Source organism: Triticum urartu, chromosome 6A (assembly GCF_056163025.1).
Source record: "Triticum urartu cultivar PI428250 chromosome 6A, HENAU_Tu73, whole genome shotgun sequence".
Taxonomy (NCBI): Eukaryota; Viridiplantae; Streptophyta; class Magnoliopsida; order Poales; family Poaceae; genus Triticum; species Triticum urartu.
Window position 1 is genome coordinate 18,889,728 of NC_141878.1, and position 22,161 is coordinate 18,911,888.

At 44.7% G+C, this 22,161-nt stretch overlaps 1 pseudogene; it reads right to left on the bottom strand.

The window, feature by feature from the left end:
• Positions 1–3,015: 3,015 nt before the first annotated feature.
• LOC147963304 (uncharacterized) lies at positions 3,016–19,762 on the bottom strand (annotated as a pseudogene).
• Between the last annotated feature and the right edge of the window lie 2,399 nt (positions 19,763–22,161).

Below are 22,161 nucleotides of genomic sequence, written 5' to 3' on the forward strand. Positions count from 1 at the left end.
TCTCACTGACCGAGAGCTTCTTGTGGCCCTTCATCAAAAACAAGATAGGCATCACGACTGGCTAAAGCGTCAGATGAAAAGCCTCTTGGTGGATGTTAATCATCTTCAAAATCTTGCCACCAAGAATGCCTTCGTCACTCATGAAACCTGTCGTCGTACATGGAAAGGGCTCTCAATGATATGTACTGAAGCTGAACTTGAAGAGGATGGCTTCACAGAGCGATTCAAGTTTGACACCACACCTCCTAGAAGGGCTGTGATGCGCAACACACCATCACTTGAAGACTCTGAGTTTTCTTCATCTGTTGCCACAGTCACTGCCAGAATCATTGATGAAGAAGACGATGCTACATCACCGCCACCTGCTTCAGCACCTCCAAGCTCTTCTGCACCGCCAAACACCTCCAATGACCCTGCTGCTACTAGGAACGAGTAGACACTCTATGTCTTCAAACCTTTTTAGTCCTTGCTGACAAAAAGGGGAGAAGCATATGGGTTGATAGTCTTCAAGCGGGTCCATATGGGCGGATGCTTTATGTTTTGCTATATTTTGCTTCGTGCTTACAACTCTCGTTTTTGCTTCATTTGGTTCCTTGAGTTGTAACACTAAGACTCGGTGGTCGTCTGCTACTTGTTTGCCACCCTGTTTTGCGAAGATAAATTCTGCATGTGCGACGATAAATTCCACACTTATCCCATTCTGCAGACGTCCATTTTCCATTATGCATGTCATTATCTTCATATACTTTCATATGCATAGTGGATTGTCATGATAAGCTGAAGTGGATCTCCGCAAGTACAACCTGCCATGTGCATTTGCATTCCAAAAGCAAATTAACTTATATGCACATCTTCAGGGGGAGCCCTTGCAACTTATGAAGACAATTCCTTATCCTTTACAATTTCACAGACTATATTCCCGTTTGAAAACTTCAACTAGTTTGTCATCAATCACCAAAAAGGGGGAGATTGTAAGTGCATCTAGTGCCACCCCTAGTTGGTTTTGGAGTATTGACGACAAACCTAGTTGAGGGACTAATGTGTTTGTGAGAATTGCAGGATAACACAGGTAGAAGTCCCTCATTGATTCGGTTTTACTACCAGAGATGACCCCTAAAAATGTATGAAGACATTGAAGCCAAAGGTGGTATATGAAGATATTCACATTGAAGACTATGACAAAAGAAGACACGTTATGAAGCCTATGGAGCTCGAAGACTTAGATCTTTCGTAGTTCCTTTTCTTTTGTGTTGAGTCATAGGAACCACCGTACTGTTAAGTGGGGTCCAGGAGAACCAGTCAGAATGACTGAAGTGATGCCTAAACCAAAAACCTATGTCTTCGAGTGAAGACAATGAGAGAGAATCTTGTCCAGAGCCGGACAAGTCATCTTTGCTTGTAGCCCAAGTAAAGTTGCCATGAGAGTTTGAAATCTGACCGTTGCGACACGTGTCAGTTCCTTAGTGACCCAGGGTCATTTCGGACAAATCAGGTCGGGTTAACAAGTGGCTATAAATAGCCCACCCCCTACAACCATAAACGGTTGGCTCCTCAGATTTCAGTGCACGGCTTTTGTCGTTTGAGAGCAACCCACCTCGAAGCCTTTGAGAGAAAATTCTTAGCGAGGAGAAAAGCCCTAACCACCCAGAGCCAGAGAACATTGGGCATCACTTAAGTCTTCTCGTCTGTGTGATCTGAAGACTTATTACACTTGAGGACTGTGAATCCTCCAGATGGTTAGGCGTCGCGTTCAGAGCATCCAAGAGACATTGTGGATTGCCAGTGAACGAAGTCTGTGAAGGTTTGGGAGTCTACCTTGAAGACTTACCAGAGTGATTGGGCGAGGACTATGTGACCTTTGCTCATGGAGAATACGGTGAGGACTTGGTGTCCTGAGCTGCGTGTTCAGGACTGGGTGTCCGGGACTGTGTGTCCTAAGGTTTAAATACCTAGCCGCTCCAACCAGACGTACAGTTGTCACAGCAACTGGAACTGGTCCAACACATCATTGTCTTCAACAAGTCACCGGTTTCATCTTCACTTCCTTTTTCTTACTGTTACTCATTGTGAAGCCATTGCATGCTTGCTCTATCTTTTGTCTTCACAACGTGAATGTATGATCTGTTTGGCTTCATAACTTCTTCCTACCTGATCCTTATTACACTGCAGCTGTTTGTCTTTGTGCTTTCACTCTATTGAATACTTGACCATGGCTTGCCTAGTGTAATCTAACTTCCGCTGCATAGTAATAGGAAAAATCTTCATTGTTTGTCTTCATAACTTCCACGTTTTGAAGACTTTCATAAAAATCGCCTATTCACCCCCCTCTAGTCGATATAACGCACTTTCACTTACTTAGTAAGATACGTTGGTTCTACTCTTGCAGTTAGATGAAAGTTGGAACTGACAAATAAATGATTTCAGATTCTGATTACAAATATGTTCTTTTTTATTAGACCTCCCTACATCCAAACAAAAGCGACATTTATGGTAATTGGAAATCTTGAAAGGCAGAATTCATTGTGCTATATGTACATAACTTAATTTGTTTCTACAAACATTTTATACATGATGTCAGTGAATTTATCTCCAACACCCATGAGTTTATCAAGGTGCTAATATTCCGTGATCTGTATTGTAGGATAATGTTAATAGCACATAATATCTCTAGTTATATATAAACAAATAGCTCAGAAAACAGAAAGTTATATCTATGACGCAGGATCCAATAGTTTCGCCCCTATACACATTTGTTTTTATCTGGACGAATTTTCAAAATCATTAATTAAGGATCACTCTTTGCAAAGGTCACATATTTAGAAGTGACATGTTGTGAGATATACACACAAGTTTAGTTAACAATATTTGTTTTTAATCTAGACTTTTTTTCGAAATCAATAATTAAGGAGCACTCTTTGCAAATGTCAGCATTGCTGGTGCCAGAGAGGCAAACAATTGAGGTTACAGAAATGTTTAGTATCCGATGGAGACATGTTGCAAGATATACACACAAGTTTAGTTAACAATATTCGCCCTGACATGCATCCTATGATCCACTACCTCCCTCTCCACCTCTTCCTTCAAACTTGTTTTGAGGATTCAAGTACTCGGCCGAATTTCATTGAGGCATCTAACTGTTGGCAGGCCGTAGAAACCATTCAGCCCCTTGCACCAATAAACTTCTAGCAGCTTGAGCTTAGGAATTGGACCTTCTTCAAACAACACTGATCGGAGGCCGTATACTCCACGGAGCTCCAATACCATGAGACTTGGGAAAGATGAGATATGGAAATGGAACCGTGGCCCATTGAACGAATAAATACTCATGCCTAGAACTGCAAGATTTGGGAGCGCCCCAAGGGCTTATATGGCATCATCATCTTGCTCGAGTGCGCTTCTCATCAACACCAACTTGGAGAGATCCTAAAGATTATGGATCCATTCTTTTTCCCTGACTAGTTTACCTTCTAGAGTGAGGCTCTTAAGGCTTCTTGGTGAAGGAAATATGCCCTAGAGGCAATAATAAAGTTATTATTTATTTCCTTATAATCATGATAAATGTTTATTATTCATGCTAGAATTGTATTAACCGGAAACATAATACATGTGTGAATACATAGACAAACAAAGTGTCACTAGTATGCCTCTACTTGACTAGCTCGTTAATCAAAGATGGTTATGTTTCCTAACCATGAACAATGAGTTGTTATTTGATTAACGGGATCACATCATTAAGAGAATGATCTGATAGACATGACCCATTCCATTAGCTTAGCACCCGATCGTTTAGTATGTTGCTATTGCTTTCTTCATGACTTATACATGTTCCTATAACTATGAGATTATGCAACTCCCGTTTACCGGAGGAACACTTTGGGTACTACCAAACGTCACAACATAACTGGGTGATTATAAAGGAGTACTACAGGTGTCTCCAAAGGTACATGTTGGGTTGGCGTATTTCGAGATTAGGTTTTGTCACTCCGATTGTCGGAGAGGTATCTCTGGGCCCTCTCGGTAATGCACATCACTTAAGCCTTGCAAGCATTGCAACTAAATGAGTTAGTTACGGGATGATGTATTACAGCACGAGTAAAGAGACTTGCCGGCAACGAGATTGAACTAGGTATTGGAATACCGACGATCGAATCTCGGGCAAGTAACAAACCGATGACAAAGGGAACGACATATGTTGTTATGCGGTCTGACCGATAAAGATCTTCGTAGAATATGTAGGAGCCAATATGGGCATCCAGGTCCCGCTATTGGTTATTGACTGGAGACATGTCTCGGTCATGTCTACATTGTTCTCGAACCCGTAGGGTCCGCACGCTTAAGGTTACGATGACAGTTATATTATGAGTTTATGCATTTTGATGTACCGAAGGTTGTTCGAAGTCCCGGATGTGATCACGGACATGACGAGGAGTCTCGAAATGGTCGAGACATAAAGATTGATATATTGGAAGCCTATGTTTGGATATCGGAAGTGTTCCGGGTGAAATCGGGATTTTACGAGAGTACCGGGAGGTTACCGGAACCCCCCGGGAGCTAAATGGGCCATGATGGGCCTTAGTGGAAAAGAGAAGAGGCAGCCCTACATGGGCCACGCACCCCTCCCCTCCCTTGGTCCGAATTGGACAAGGAGAGGGGGCCGGCCCCTCTCTCTCTTTTCCCCCTCCACAAGTCCTATTCCAACTAGGATTGGGGGGGGGGAATCCTACTCCCAGAGGGAGTAGGACTCTTCTGGCGCGCCCTATGTGGCCGGCCAGCCTCCCCCCTTTGGTCCTTTATATACTAAGGCAGAGGCACCCTAGAGACACACAAGTTGATCCACGTGATCTTTTCCTTAGCCGTGTGCGGCGCCCCCAGCCACCATAGTCCTCGATAATACTGTAGCGGAGTTTAGGCGAAGCCCTGCTGCTGTAGTGCATCAAGATCGTCACCACGCCGTCGTGCTGACGGAACTCTTCCCCGTCACTTTGCTGGATCGGAGTCCGGGGATCGTCATCGAGCTGAACGTGTGCTAGAACTCGGAGGTGCCGTAGTTTCGGTGCTTGATCGGTCGGATCGTGAAGACGTACGACTACATCAACCAAACGCTTCCGTTGTCGATCTACTAGGTATGTAGATCACACTCCCCCCTCTCGTTGCTATGCATCACATGATCTTGCGTGTGCGTAGGAAATTTTTTGAAATTACTACGTTCCCCAACACTTGGTAGCAACAAACCCTTCTTTCACTAGGGCCTTCAATATTTCTCCTAGAAATATTGACAAAACCATTGTGTAAGAAGGGACTTCAATTTACCCAAACAACCATCTAACTCATGAACCTCTTGCCGCGAATGATTCTCTTAAACATGCAAAGATTGAAGTTGATTGTGGCCAGCAATGGCAGACCATAACTACTTGATGTTTCAGCCGCTGATACCAGCCACTTCCAGCTTATGCAGCTGGGTAAGCTCTCCGAGCTCTTTCAGAGTGGCATTTCCATTTCTCCCAGAAATTTTGACAAAGCCTAGTGTAAGAACGACCTTCGATTTACCAATCCCTCTGCGAAGGAAAACCTTTTCTAGACGCCCCTTACAGAAGCGGTATAGATTGAATAAATCATGCCTATTCAAACAAGCATCTAAAACTTGTGGGCCTCAAGAAAAGATCACTTCCACGAATGTGCTACAACTTTGGTAGATTGGTGATTGTTGTAGGAAACTCACAACATTTGTACCTCTAACATCCAGTCTTTCAAGGTGGCTTGAATTCCGCAAAGAATTAGGCATGCATGAAATGTTCTCACATCCTCGAACAAAAAGGTACTTGAGGTGATGTTGCTGCACGATTATATCAAGATGATGATTTCTTAACCCTGATGTGTCTTCTAATTCATGTACTCGGAGGAACCTCATATTGTCAGAGATGAAAAAGGATCTCCACTCTCCAAACACTATCAATGACCATACGTGTGACAAGTCTGGCATGCTCTCTAGCACATCTTTATCCCTTTTCCAGTTGTTGCCTATCACAAGATGGCATATTACACCTTGTGTCTCGCTTAAACAAAAACCTTCCTCCAGCATTAAAACAAGGTTTTCCTCCTAGCCTTTGAGATCGCATATTTCACAGATCATATCACGAAGTTGGCAACAATTAATTTTCTGACTGCAATGGTCTATCCCTTCCCCTGGCAATATCATACTCCTAACTAGGAGGTCATCAAAGTACTCCTGAAAAAGTCTGGGTGCGGTCATGCCATGCATATATCCCTTGAGTAACCCTCCGCAATCCACCGCCTCACCAAGCGACCCCACCTAATTATGTGGTCTTCTGGAAATATGGACAAGTATAGGAAAGCATAGTTGAGATGGTATGGAAAACCATCATAGCTCCTCATAAGAACTGTCTTTATTGTCCTAAGTTCATGATTTATGTCCAATTCAGTGCTAATACAGTCACATTCATCTTTCTCAATTCAATAAGAGTTTTTGGCTTAGTAGCTAGCAATTCATCGATAGTCAATATTGCAAGCAGAAGGCCATCACATTTTTGCATGGTAACTCTTGCTTGCTCCATCATAGCTACGGCTAAATCATTTTTCCCAATATTGTCCCTGAAAACCTGCAACCAACATAATTTGACAAAGTTAAATATTTCTATAAAAAATCATTGTTGTTAAATTAAGAATATGAACTTGTTTGTCCTAGCTTCAACTTGTGGCTTCTGGAAGCCAGAGCCCTGACCCTCAGGGTAAGTTTGCTATGATAATTTTCTCACCCAGTTTGATTTAACTCTTTTGTTCGAATTTCTATTTTGTTACTATTGTTGGGGAACGTAGCATAAATTCAAAATTTTCCTACGTGTCACCAAGATCTATCTATGGAGTCATCTAGCAACGAGGGAGGAGTGGATCTACATACCCTTGTAGATCGCGCGCGGAAGCGTTCAAGAGAACGGGGTTGATGGAGTCGTACTCGTCGTGATTCAAATCACCGATGATCCTAGCGCCGAACGGACGGCACCTCCGCGTTCAACACACGTACGGAGCAGCGACGTCTCCTCCTTCTTGATCCAGCAAGGGGGAAGGAGAGGTTAATGGAGATCCAGCAGCACAACGGCGTGGTGGTGGAAGTAGCGGGATTCCAACAGGGCTTCGCTAAGCGCTGCGGGAGGAGGGAGATGCGTCACGGGAGGGAGAGGGAGGCGCCAGGCCTTAGGTATGGTTGCCCTCCCTTCCCCCCACTATATATAGGGCCAAGGGAGAGGGGGAGGGCGCAGCCTTGCCCCTTCCTCCAAGGAAGGGTGCGGCCAAGGGGGGGAGGAGTCCATCCTCCCCAAGGCACCTCGGAGGTGCCTTCCCCTTTTAGGACTCTCCCCTCCTCTTGTCCCTTTGGCACATGGACCTCTAGGGGCTGGTGCCCTTGGCCCATGTAGGCCAAGGCGCACCCCCTACAGCCCATGTGCCCCCCCGGGGCAGGTGGCCCCACCCGGTGGACCCCCGGGACCCTTTCGGTGGTCCCGGTACAATACCGGTGACCCCGAAACTTGTCCCGATGGCCGAAATAGCACTTCCTATATATAATTCTTTACCTCCAGACCATTTCGGAACTCCTCGTGATGTCCGGGATCTCATCCGGGACTCCGAACAACTTTCGGGTTACCGCATACTAATATCTCTATAACCCTAGCGTCACCGAACCTTAAGTGTGTAGACCCTACGGGTTCGGGAGACATGCAGACATGACCGAGATGACTCTCCGGTCAATAACCAACAGCGGGATCTGGATACCCATGTTGGCTCCCACATGTTCCACGATGATCTCATCGGATGAACCACGATGTCAAGGACTTAATCAATCCCGTATACAATTCCCTTTGTCTAGCGGTACGATACTTGCCCGAGATTCGATCGTCGGTATCCCGATACCTTGTTCAATCTCGTTACCGGCAAGTCTCTTTACTCGTTCCGTAACACATCATCCCATGATCAACTCCTTGATCACATTGTGCACATTATGATGATGTCCTACCGAGTGGGCCCAGAGATACCTCTCCGTCACACGGAGTGACAAATCCCAGTCTCGATTCGTGCCAACCCAACAGACACTTTCGGAGATACCTGTAGTGTACCTTTATAGCCACCCAGTTACGTTGTGACGTTTGGCACACCCAAAGTATTCCTACGGTATCCGGGAGTTGCACAATCTCATGGTCTAAGGAAATGATACTTGACATTAGAAAAGCTTTAGCATACGAACTACACGATCTTTGTGCTAGGCTTAGGATTGGGTCTTGTCCATCACATCATTCTCCCAATGATGTGATCCCGTTATCAACGACATCCTATGTCCATGGTCAGGAAACCGTAACCATCTATTGATCAACGAGCTAGTCAACTAGAGGCTTACTAGGGACATGGTGTTGTCTATGTATCCACACATGTATCTGAGTTTCCTATCAATACAATTCTAGCATGGATAATAAACGATTATCATGAACAAGGAAATATAATAATAATCAATTTATTATTGCCTCTAGGGCATATTTCCAACAGTCTCCCACTTGCACTAGAGTCAATAATCTAGTTCACATCGATATGTGATTAACACTCAAGGTCACATCCCCATGTGACTAACACCCAAAGAGTTTACTAGAGTCAATAATCTAGTTCACATTTACCATGTGAATAACACTCGATGAGTTCTGGGTTTGATCATGTTATGCTTGTGAGAGAGGTTTTAGTCAACGGGTCTGCTACATTCAAATCCGTATGTACTTCGCAAATCTCTATGGCATCTCCGAGATGCAGCTACCACGTTCTATTTGGAGCTTATTCCAAATAACTGTTCTACTATACGAATCCAGTTTACTACTCAGAATAATCTAGATTAGTGTTAAAGTTTGCATCGATGTAACTCTTTACGTCGAACTCTTTTACCACCTCCATAATCGAGAAAATTCCTTAGTCCACTAGGTACTAAGGATAACTTTGACCGCTGTCCTGTGATCCATTCTTAGATCACTCTTGTACCCCTTGACTGACTCATGGCAAGGCACATTTCAGGTGCGGTACATAGCTTAGCATACTGTAGAGCCTATGTCTTAAGCATAGGGGACGACCTTCGTCCTTTCTCTTTATTCTGCCGTGGTCGAGCTTTAAGTCTTAACTTCATACCTTACAACTCAGGCAAGAACTCCTTCTTTGACTGATCCATCTTGAACACCTTCAAGATCATGTCAAGGTATGTGCTCATTTGAAAGTACTATTAAGCGTTTTGATCTATCCTTATAGATCTTGATGCTCAATGTTCAAGTAGCTTAATCCAGGCTTTCCATTGAAAAACACTTTCCAAATAACCCTATATGCTTTCCAGAAATTCTACATCATTTCTGATCCATAATATGTCAACAACATATACTCATCAGAAACTCTATAGTGCTCCCACTCACTTCTTTGGAAATACAAGTTTCTCATAAACTTTGTATAAACCCAAAATCTTTGATCATCATCAAAGCATACATTCCAACTCCGAGATGCTTACTCCAGTCCCTAGAAGGATTGCTGGAGCTTTGCATACTTATTAGCATCTTTCAGGATTGACAAAACCTTCCGGTTTGTATCACATACAACCTTTCCTCAAAAAAACATCGAGGAAACAATGTTTTGACATCCTATCTACAAGATTTCATAAATAATGCAGTAATCGCTAATATAGTTCCAACAGACTCTTAGCATCGCTACGAGTGAGAAAGTCTCATCGTAGTCAACTCCTTGAACTTGTCGGAAAACATCTTAACGACAAGTCGAGCTTTCTTAATGGTGACATTTACCATCATTGTCCGTCTTCCTTTTAAAATCCATCTGCACTCAACAGCCTTACGACCATCGAGTTGTTCTGCCAAAGTCTACACTTTGTTTTCATACATGGATCCTTTCTCGGATTTTATGGCCTCGAGCCATTTATCAGAATCTGGGCCCACCATCGCTTCTCCATAGCTCGTAGGTTCATTGTTGTCTAGCAACATGACTTCCAAGACAGGATTACGTACCACTCTGAAGTAGTACGCATCCTTGTCATCCCACGAGGTTTGGTAGTGACTTGATCTGAAGTTTCATGATCACTATCATAAGCTTCCACTTCAATTGGTGTATGTGCCACAGGAACAACTTCCTGTGCCCTGCCACACACTAGTTGAAGAGACGGTTCAATAACCTCATCAAGTCTCCACCATCCTCCCACTCAATTCTTTCGAGAGAAACTTTTCCTCGAGAAAGGACCCGATTCTAGAAACAATCCCTTATTGCTTTCGGATCTGAGACAGGAGGTATACCCAACTGTTTTGGGTGTCCTATGAAGATGCATTTATCCGCTTTGGGTTCGAGCTTATCAGCCTGAAACTTTTCACATAAGCGTCGCAGTCCCAAACTTTTAAGAAATGACAGCTTAGGTTTCTCTAAACCATAGTTCATACGGTGTCATCTCATCGGAATTACGTGGTGCCCTATTTAAAGTGAATGTGGTTGTCTCTAATGCCTAACCCATAAACTATCGTGGTAATTCGATAAGAGACATCATGGTATGCATCATATCCAATAGGGTGCAGTTATGATGTTCGGACGCACCATCACACTATGGTGTTCCAGGCTGTATTAGTTGTGAAACAATTTCCACAATGTCTTAATTCTATGCCAAACTCGTAATTCAGATATTCATCTCTATGATCATATCATAGATCTTTTATCCTCTTGTCACGACGATCTTTCAACTTCACCATGAAATTACTTGAACCTTTCAATAATTCAGACTCGTGATTCATCAAGTAAATATACTCAATATCTACTCAAATTATCTGTGAAGTAAGAACATAACGATATCCACTACATGCCTCAGCACTCATTGGATTGCACACATCAAAATGTATTACTTCCAACAAGTTGCTTTCTAGTTCCATTTTACTGAAACCGAGGCTTTCAGTCATCTTGCCCATGTGGTATGATTTGCATGTCTCAAGTGATTCAAAATCAAGTGAGTCCAAACGGTCCATCTGCATGGAGTTTCTTCATGCATATACACCAATAGACATGGTTCGCATGTCTCAAACCTTTCAAAAACGAGTGAGCCCAAAGATCCATCAACATGGAGCTTCTTCATGCGTTTTATACCGATATGACTTAAGTGGCAGTGCCACAAGTAGGTGGTACTATCATTACTATCTTTTGGCATGAACATGTGTATCACTACGATCGAGATTCAATAAACCATTCATTTCAGGTGTAAGACCATTTGAAGGTATTATTCAAATAAACAGAGTAACCATTATTCCCTTTAAATGAATAACCGTATTGCGATAGACATAATCCAATCATGTCTATGCTCAACGCAAACACCAAATAACAATTATTTAGGTTTTAATACCAATCTCGATGGTAGAGGGAGCGTGCCATGCTTGATCATATCAACCCTGGAAACACTTCCAACACATATCGTCAGCTCACCTTTACCTAGTCTCCGTTTATTCCGTAGCCTTTTGTTTCGAGTTACTAACACTTAGCAACCGAACCGGTATCTAATACCCTGGTGCTACTAGGAGTACTAGTAAAGTACACATCAACACAATGTATATCCAATATACTTCTATCGACCTTGCCAGCCTTCTCATCTACCAAGTATCTAGGGTAATTCTGCTCCAGTGGCTGTTCCCCTTATTACAGAAGCACTCAGTCTCGGGTTTGGGTTCAACCTTGGGTTTCTTCACTAGAGCAGCAGCTGAATTGCCGTTTCATGAAGTATCCCTTTGTTCCCTTGCCCTTCTTGAAACTAGTGGTTTCACCAACCATCAACAATTGATGCTCCTTCTTGATTTCTACTTTCGCGGTGTCAAACATCGCGAATATCTCAAGGATCATCATATATGTCCCTGATATATCATAGTTCATCACGAAGCTCTAGCAGCTTGGTGGTAATGACTTCGGAGAAACATCACTTTCTCATCTGGAAGATCAACTCCCACTCGATTCAAATGATTGTTGTACTCAGACAATCTGAGCACAAGCTCAACAATTGAGCTTTTCTCCCTTAGTTTGCAGGCTAAGAAAATCGTCGGAGGTCTTATACCTCTTGACGTGGGCACGAGCCTGAAATCCCAATTTCAGCCCTCGGAACATCTCATATGTTTCGCGACGTTTCAAAAACGTTTTCGGTGCCTCAATTCTAAACCATTTAACTGAACTATCACGTAGTTATCAAAATGTGTATGTCAGATGTTCGCAACATCCACAGATGACGTTCGAGGTTCAGCACACTGAGCGGTGCATTAAGGACATAAGCCTTCTATGAAGCAATGAGGACAATCCTCAGTTTACGGACCTAGTCCGCATAATTGCTACTATCAACTTTTCAACTAAATTTTCTCTAGGAACATATCTAAACAGTAGAACTGAAGCGCGAGCTACGACATAATTCGCGAAGACCTTTTGACCATGTTCAGGATAATTAAGTTCATCTTATGAACTCCCACTCAGATAGACATCCCTCTAGGCATCTAAGCGATTACATGATCCGAGTCAACTAGGCCGTGTCCGATCATCACGTGAGACGGACTAGTCAACGTCGGTGAACATCTTCATGTTGATCGTATCTACCATACGACTCATGCTCGACCTTTTGGTCTTCTGTGTTCCGAGGCCATGTCTATGCACATGCTAGGCTCGTCAAGTCAACCCTAAGTGTTTTGCATGTGTAAAACTGTCTTACACCCTTTGTATGTGAACGTAAGGATCTATCACACCCGATCATCACGTGGTGCTTCGAAACGACGAACTTTAGCAACGGTGCACAGTTAGGGGAGAACACATTCTTGAAATTGTAATGAGGGATCATCTTATTTACTACCGTCGTTCTAAGCAAATAAGATGTATAAACATGATAAACATCACATGCAATCAAATAATAGTGACATGATATGGCCAATATCATATAGCTCCTTTGATCTCCATCTTGGGGCTCCATGATCATCTTGTCACGTCATCGACATGCAAGTCGTGATTCCTATTACAAGAACATGATCAATCTCATACATCACATATATCATTCATCACATCCTTTTGGCCATATCACATCACATAGCATACCCTGCAAACACAAGTTAGACGTCCTCTAATTGTTGTTTGCATGTTTTACGTGGCTGCTATGGGTTTCTAGCAAGAACGTTTCTTACCTACGCAAAAACCACAAGGTGATATGCCAATTGCTATTTACCCTTCATAAGGACCCTTTTCATCAAATCCGATCCGACTAAAGTGGGAGAGACAGACACCCGCTAGCCACCTTATGCAACTAGTGCATGTCAGTCGGTGGAACCAGTCTCACGTAAGAGTACGTGTAAGGTTGGTCCGGGCCGCTTCATCCCACGATGCCGCCGAATCAAGATTGGACTAGTAACGGTAAGCATATTGAACAAAATCAACGCCCACAACTACTTTGTGTTCTACTCGTGCATAGAAACTACGCATAGACCTAGCTCATGATGCCACTGTTGGGGAACGTAGCATAAATTCAAAATTTTCCTACGTGTCACCAAGATCTATCTATGGAGTCATCTAGCAACTAGGGAGGAGTGGATCTACATACCCTTGTAGATCGCGCGCGGAAGCGTTCAAGAGAACGGGGTTGATGGAGTCGTACTCGTCGTGATTCAAATCACCGATGATCCTAGCGCCGAACGGACGGCACCTCCGCGTTCAACACACGTACGGAGCAGCGACGTCTCCTCCTTGTTGATCCAGCAAGGGGGAAGGAGAGGTTAATGGAGATCCAGCAGCACAACGGCGTGGTGGTGGAAGTAGCGGGATTTCAACAGGGCTTCGCTAAGCGCTGCGGGAGGAGGGAGATGTGTCACGGGACGGAGAGGGAGGCGCCAGGCCTTAGGTCTGGTTGCCCTCCCTTCCCCCCACTATATATAGGGCCAAGGGAGAGGGGGAGGGCGCATCCTTGCCCCTTCCTCCAAGGAAGGGTGCGGACAAGGGGGGGAGGAGTCCATCCTCCCCAAGGCACCTCGGAGGTGCCTTCCCCTTTTAGGACTCTCCCCTCCTCTTGTCCCTTTGGCGCATGGGCCTCTAGGGGCTGGTGCCCTTGGCCCATGTAGGCCAAGGCGCACCCCCTACAGCCCATGTGGCCCCCCGGGGCAGGTGGCCCCACCCGGTGGACCCCCGGGACCCTTCCGGTGGTCCTGGTACAATACCGGTGACCCCGAAACTTGTCCCGATGGCCGAAATAGCACTTCCTATATATAATTCTTTACCTCCGGACCATTCCGGAACTCCTCGTGATGTCCGGGATCTCATCCGGGACTCCGAACAACTTTCGGGTTACCGCATACTAATATCTCTATAACCCTAGCGTCACCGAACCTTAAGTGTGTAGACCCTACGGGTTCGGGAGACATGCAGACATGACCGAGATGACTCTCCGGTCAATAACCAACAGCGGGATCTGGATACCCATGTTGGCTCCCACATGTTCCACGATGATCTCATCGGATGAACCACGATGTCAAGGACTTAATCAATCCCGTATACAATTCCCTTTGTCTAGCGGTACGATACTTGCCCGAGATTCGATCGTCGGTATCCCGATACTTGTTCAATCTCGTTACCGGCAAGTCTCTTTACTCGTTCCGTAACACATCATCCCGTGATCAACTCCTTGATCACATTGTGCACATTATGATGATGTCCTACCAAGTGGGCCCAGAGATACCTCTCCGTCACACGGAGTGACAAATCCCAGTCTCGATTCGTGCCAACCCAACAGACACTTTCGGAGATACCTGTAGTGTACCTTTATAGCCACCCAGTTACGTTGTGACGTTTGGCACACCCAAAGTATTCCTACGGTATCCAGGAGTTGCACAATCTCATGGTCTAAGGAAATGATACTTGACATTAGAAAAGCTTTAGCATACGAACTACACGATCTTTGTGCTAGGCTTAGGATTGGGTCTTGTCCATCACATCATTCTCCCAATGATGTGATCCCGTTATCAATGACATCCTATGTCCATGGTCAGGAAACCGTAACCATCTATTGATCAACGAGCTAGTCAACTAGAGGCTTACTAGGGACATGGTGTTGTCTATGTATCCACACATGTATCTGAGTTTCCTATCAATACAATTCTAGCATGGATAATAAACGATTATCATGAACAAGGAAATATAATAATAATCAATTTATTATTGCCTCTAGGGCATATTTCCAACAACTATTACATACAAAGGCCTAAGGGTAAGTTCATTCATGTGCAGTGAACTTTGTGATCCTAGCACTGCTACTATTCGAATGTGCACCTAGAAGCATGACTATGACAATTCAAATATGCACCAGCATCTATTGATAACAAGAATTGGTCCTTGGTACTACCACTAACTCGAGGAGGCAAAGCATTTACAACAATGCTCCCAGGGCAGGAAAGAATGTGAATGGTTTCCTCCAAGGACCTACCTGATTACAATCTCAATAACAAAAATTGGCATGTTGAAAAAAATTGAGGGCACAAAATTGCTACTTTAACTATTCAAATGTTTTTGCACAAGAGACAAGCTGTAATTTTTTTACAGAAACCATTTGTCCCAATAAAGCTCAAAAGATTTGCGTCTTGTTGCATTGATATAAAAGAATAAATTACATGCCTAAAACTATACCATTATAACCAAACACCAGCACGGAGGACAACAGCTAACAAATCACTGGGCTCTCGTTACAACACACTCCACAAACAATATGGCATAGACCAGCCAAACTGTCTATTGAGTGCATAGATGCTGGTCTATGCCATATTAGAAAGGCAGAGATGTGGCGCCCCAACTTGAGAGAAGAGGTGTGGCCTATCAATGGCAGTGAATCATCACACACTATTGACAGAGGCATCTTCGCCAGACTGAGCTAGTTGTATCCTCCTTCCACCAAGTAGGACAAATACAGCGTGACCCACACAATGACGGGGAAGAACCGGTAGGCCTAAGATGACCACACAAGACATGCCCAAAGCATAAATATGATGAACCACCAATCACGGATGACAACCTGGATGTCACACCACCGCACGAGGCCACACCCAACATCTATCACAATAGCTCCTGACTCACCATATGTTGTCCACCCACCACCTCATGATGTAGACAACCCATGCTAACCGAAGCATGGTCCTCGTCCATGCACCGCCGACACACTCACACATCAACAATAAACAGATATTCCAGACACGTCGCCAGGACGACATAATGTAAGTTCCTTCTCGATCCGGATCAGAAATCATATCCGGATGAGAAATCATATATTTTCCATATCCATTATTGTCATGCAAAGCAACAACACCTACCGTGGACACCACCGCGCACCTGCGATCTAAACGATGGCCCACAGATCCAGAGTGTCGCAAGTTGTGTCTCACATGGGTGCAACAACATCCTTGTTGTTTCCTTGACCTCCGCCCAAATCTACATCAACATCACCAGCATACTCCCTACAGCATTCAAAGGCACATGGCAATTGCCAGCCTACCACCCCACGGAGGCCCCAACACGTCGCACGTCAAGAGGCACCGTACCACCCACAGTGCCCAAGACTGGATCCTAGTCACACATACACTCCATGAAACTTTTCGGAATTCAGCAAGCTGGTCCAGATCTAATGGTAGGCCTTCACTATTAAGTTCTTTATATTCCTCATATATTTCATTGATGAGCATTGTTGTCTTTTTCTCAGTACTAGTAACATTGTTTGAATCGGGAATGGGTGCAGCAGAACATGATGCATGTACAGCCTAAACACAAAACAGATGTATGAGAATTTATGCACTTTTGCTCCACGCGTTTTCATATGTAGACTATGTGCACGTTTTTTAATACTGAGGGTTTGTTCAAGTGCACGCTTCCAGTTCACATAGATTCATCTGAGATGTTTTGACATGTCTCAGTTTACTTCCCTCAAATTTTGAAGTTTGATATATATATCTTTGAGCATCAGGATTAGCAGGTAGCTAATTCATACACAGATGTTTAGGGTATCAAAATTTACTAGGTAAAATTTTAGTGTGTGCGTGTGTGTGTGCGTGCGTGCGTGTGCGTGTGTGTGTCTGAGGATAAAAGAGACAAACTACCGAACAAACAACGCAAATATAGCCCATAAGCTTTGATTCAAGATTGAATATAGATCAGCCGGGCGAGTCCCACCTTTAATTTCTCATTCTCCACGCCAGCAAGCCTTGATTTGTCGGTGTCAAACGTTGCCACACTACCACTGCCCAGGTTGACCCGCTCCTTCTGCAATTAAACACGAAATGGAAACATATGTATAACAGAAACAAAGAGAGGGAAACATATTCACCTTCTTGTGGAACAAATAAATAGTCTGATCACATGACAATGCTTGAACTCAGAAACTTGGTACGGCTTCTCTGTGCACAAGCTTGCAATTTCAACTTGCTGTGTGGAAACGACATTTCTACTTTGTTTCTTGTTGTCAGGAAGGTACTTCTTAATGCAATGCCACTCTTCTGTTGTGGACAGGTCATTTATGATAATAAGGTAGCTATTCTTACACAACCGCGCAATAAACACACGGACTAAATCACTTTGATCCATCTTCTCCATCTTGGCCAGAACAGCCCCAACACTTGTTTCTTGCTCCGGCTTTTCAACCTCACGATGGGAATTTTCATAACATAGCCTTACCAAGTTCTGGAGGAACTCTTGTGAATTGAAGGATGGCTTTCCAACCTCATGGTGGGAGTTTTCATAAAATTGCCTTACCAAGATCCCGAGGAACTCTTGTGGATTTAATGGATGCAACAACCTGATCCAAGCACGGAATCCAAACCTTTTTAGTACCATTGGGTCATCATAAACTTCTAGATGGCGGACGTCTTCCCGAGATCATCGCTAGTGCCCCCACACAGCGATCACCCTAAGGTCCTCATCGTAGCCAGTAATCAACTGGTGGAGGTCCACCTTTGATGATGAATCGTGTTCCACAACTGCAAACATTGCTGCATGCTACCTCTTGAGCACTACGTTGGTTTTCCCCGAAGAGGAAGGGATGATGCAGCAAAGTAGCGTAAGTATTTCCCTCAGTTTTTGAGAACCCAGGTATCAATCCTGTAGGAGGCTATGCGCGAGTCCCTCGTACCTGCACAAAACAAATAAATCCTCGCAACCAACGCAAATAGGGGTTGTCAATCCCTATAAGGCCACTTACGAGAGTGAGATCTGATAGATATGATAAGATAATATTTTTGGTACTTTTATGATAAAGATGCAAAGTAAAATAAAGGCAAAGTAAAAGCAAAAGGAAATAACTAAGTAGTAGGAGATTAATATGATAAAGATAGACCCGGGGGCCATAGGTTTCACTAGTGGCTTCTCTCGAGAGCATAAGTATTCTACGGTGGGTGAACAAATTACTATTGAGCAATTGACAGAATTGAGCATAGTTATGAGAATATCCAGGTATGATCATGTATATAGGCATCACGTCTGAGATAAGTAGACCGACTCCTGCCTGCATCTACTACTATTACTCCACTCATCGACCGCTATCCAGCATGCATCTAGAGTATTAAGTTAATGAAAACAGAGTAACGCCTTAAGCAAGATGGCATGATGTAGAGGGATAGACTCATACACTATGAAGAAAACCCCATCTTGTTATCCTCGATGGCAACAGTACAATACGTGCCTTGCTGCCCCTACTGTCACTGGGAAAGGACACCGCAAGATTGAACCCAAAGCTAAGCACTTCTCCCATTGCAAGAAAGATCAATCTAGTAGGCCAAACCAAACTGATAATTCGAAGAGACTTGCAAAGATAACCAATCATACATAAAAGAATTCAGAGAAGATTCAAATATTATTCATAGATAGACTTGATCATAAACCCACAATTCATCGGTCTCAACAAACACACCGCAAAAAGAAGATTACATCGAATAGATCTCCACAAGAGAGGGGGGGAACATTGTATTGAGATCCAAAAAGAGAGAAGAAGCCATCTAGCTACTAACTATGGACCCATAGGTCTGAGGTAAACTACTCACACTTCATCGAAGGGGCTATGGTGTTGATGTAGAAGCCCTCCATGATCGATGCCCCCTCCGGCGGAGCTCCGGAACAGGCCCCAAGATGGGATCTCGTGGATACAGAAAGTTGCGGCGGTGGAATTAGGGTTTTGGCTCCGTATCTGATCGTTTGGGGTACGTAGGTATATATAGGAGGAAGGAGTACGTCGGTGGAGCAACAGGGGGCCCACGAGGGTGGAGGGCGCGCCTGGGGGGGGGGGGGGTAAGCGCACCCCCTACCTCGTGGCCTCCTCTTTTCTTTCTTGCGTAGGGTCCGACTCTCCCGGGTCTTGTTCATTCAGAAAATCACGTTCCCGAAGGTTTCATTCCGTTTGAACTCCGTTTGATATTCCTTTTCTTCGAAACCCTAAAACAGGCAAAAATAGTAATTCTGGACTGGGCCTCCGGTTAATAGGTTAGTCCCAAAAATAATATAAAAGTGGATAATAAAGCCCAATAATGTTCAAAATAGTAGATAATATAGCATGCAGCAATCAAAAATTATAGATACGTTGGAGACGTATCACCGCAGTAGCAGTGCTGGCCTGCTCCTTTGCCGCGGTCGACTTGGAGCCTAAGCTCTCGCCGATGAAGCGGCAGCGGAGGTTCCTGTTGCTCACGTCCTCCACCTTGGCCCTGAGCTTCTTCATTTCCCATATCTTGGTGTATGACCGAACGCTTCATTCGATTCATCCTACCCCGAAATCAGTAATTCGGTCCTCGATTGGCTCTATCCACGTGGGAGAGTAGCAACCCTTCCATCTTTGAGTTATAGCGATGCACTACGAGATGTACAACTATGCCTACATGGTTCAGTTTGAGTCACTGCAATTCAATCCGCGATGTGTTGTGAACTTATAAAAATTTGTTTTGAAGTTTAATTGTGTATATTATGTATTAGTTAACTAATTTTAGAATTTCACAAAAATATATTTTTAGAGCATCTTCAACATCGATCCTCAAACCACCCGCAACATCGATCCTCAACCCCAACGTGTTTTGCCATCCAACGCGGTCTTGTATTGGTCCGCTCGGTTGTCCGGGTGCACTTTCCCGCAAAGCTGAGACAAAGTAGGGGGGCTTGGCAGGCGTCCGGACCCCTATTGTGTCTGCTTCTGACTATACTGACCCACCATTATCCCCCTTCCCTGCTAACGCACGTTTCTTGCTCGAAACGGCTAGCGTCGCTCTAGAGTGTCAATGCATTCATGCCCGGACAGAGCATATGCGACCTCTCGCTGTTGTCGGCATTGAAGCGACGCACCGGTCAAGAGAGCGCCGCCCACGCCGCTTCCCGGTGCACTGGACTACTCCGCGTTCAAAAGACATCACGGTGGTCCGTCACGCTACATTAATGATATGAGGTTTCTGAGGTACCTACTATGGCGCCACCCATCCGTCTGTCTATCACCCACCATTAACCACACCATGGTGGCCCATTGCCATTCGCCCGCTATATAAAATCCATTCCCGGCCATAGCCGCAGTCATCCTTCCCCGGTCCCTTTCTCATCTCCACACCACGCCCGCCATGGCCTCTCGCACTCCAAAGCCCTCTGTGACAGCCTCTTGTCCGAGTAGAAGAAGAGAGATGGTTGACATTCCTGTCGGCTGGCAGGCCGACATGCAGACGGTGACCGACGACGAGCTGGCACCACCCTCCTCGTCGGTGCATGCCGGCTTCACCATCGGCGAGGCCCGTGCCCACTACACGGACATGGTGTGGGAGGAGCGAGAGGCCAAGTTCCAGCAGGCGCAGACCGACCAGGCCCACAACCTCCGTGTCCATGATGAGCATAGGCGCGCGGAGGAGCAACTTGCCGCAGGCACGGTAGTCACACCGGACGTGGACATGGTGGAACAAAAGGCGCGGCTCGACTCCTACCGCTCCGCTCGCGACATCTGCCGCGACCGCTGGCGGTACTGCCTCTATCAGGCGGCGGACGAAGTGTTCGGCAAAGGCGACAACGAGGAGGACATTGCCAGCTCTGCCAAGGCCGCAACCTGCCGCCACGACCATGAAGTCGTCACGTCCACGGGCACCGTCGGCGGTGAGGAAGAGTAGTGCATGGTAGGTTGCCGCCGCTTGGGTCCCAAGAGGTCCACCGCTCCTTCCCTCGCGGTGAAGCTAAGCTTGACGGATGGAACATCGTCGGCCGATTAGCCACGCTTAGGTTGCGGAGGCGTAAGCTGGGCTTGATGGGCGGCTCCCGCATCCGTATCTGCAGACTGGTCCCCTCCCCCACGCTCCGGTCCACGGACGAATGCAGGAGAGAGTTTGTGGGTCAGCAATGGAGATGCCCGTAGGACTAATTTACTATAACTACGAGAAGATAGGAGGTTGGGCTTGATGGCCGGCTCCCGCATCCGTATCTGCGAATGAATGGGGGAGAGAGTTTGCGGGTCAGCAATGGAGATGCCCGTAGAACTAATCTACTATATCTACGAGAAGATATAGTTTCTATATAAAGTGTCCGTTTTACAAAATTTTCTCGAGAAATGTCAAAAATCGAGAAAAAAAAACATACGAAGATGATTAAAACGATTGAGAAGGCACATGAGAGGGCGGATAGGGGAGCTCCACAAGGATTCAACCCGAGACCAGGTGCTTCACACAAAGTGCTGCTAGCTAGTCAAACTAGGGATCTATCTTGTCTTCAACGGAGCACAAAAACTTAAGAACCAAACAGAGCGTATATCCGAATGTTTTTTTTAAATTCTGAACTCAAAGCATTATTCTGGAAAAAAATGTGAATGTTTTATGAAACCACAAATAATTTTAAAAATCATGAATCAAATTTTTAAAAAACTCAAACTTTTCAAAAAATGCAAACAATTTTTGGAAACAGGAACATATTTTTAAACTCCCCCAAAAATATTGAAAACATGAACATTTCTCGAAAAACTGGAACATTTCCAAATTCCAATACAACTTTGCATACACAACATACTTGGAAAATAGGAAAAAAAATTGAACCTCCTGAACAAAATTTAAAAACACGAACATTTTTAGAAAAATTGCAAACATTTTTGGAAACTCCAGAACAAAA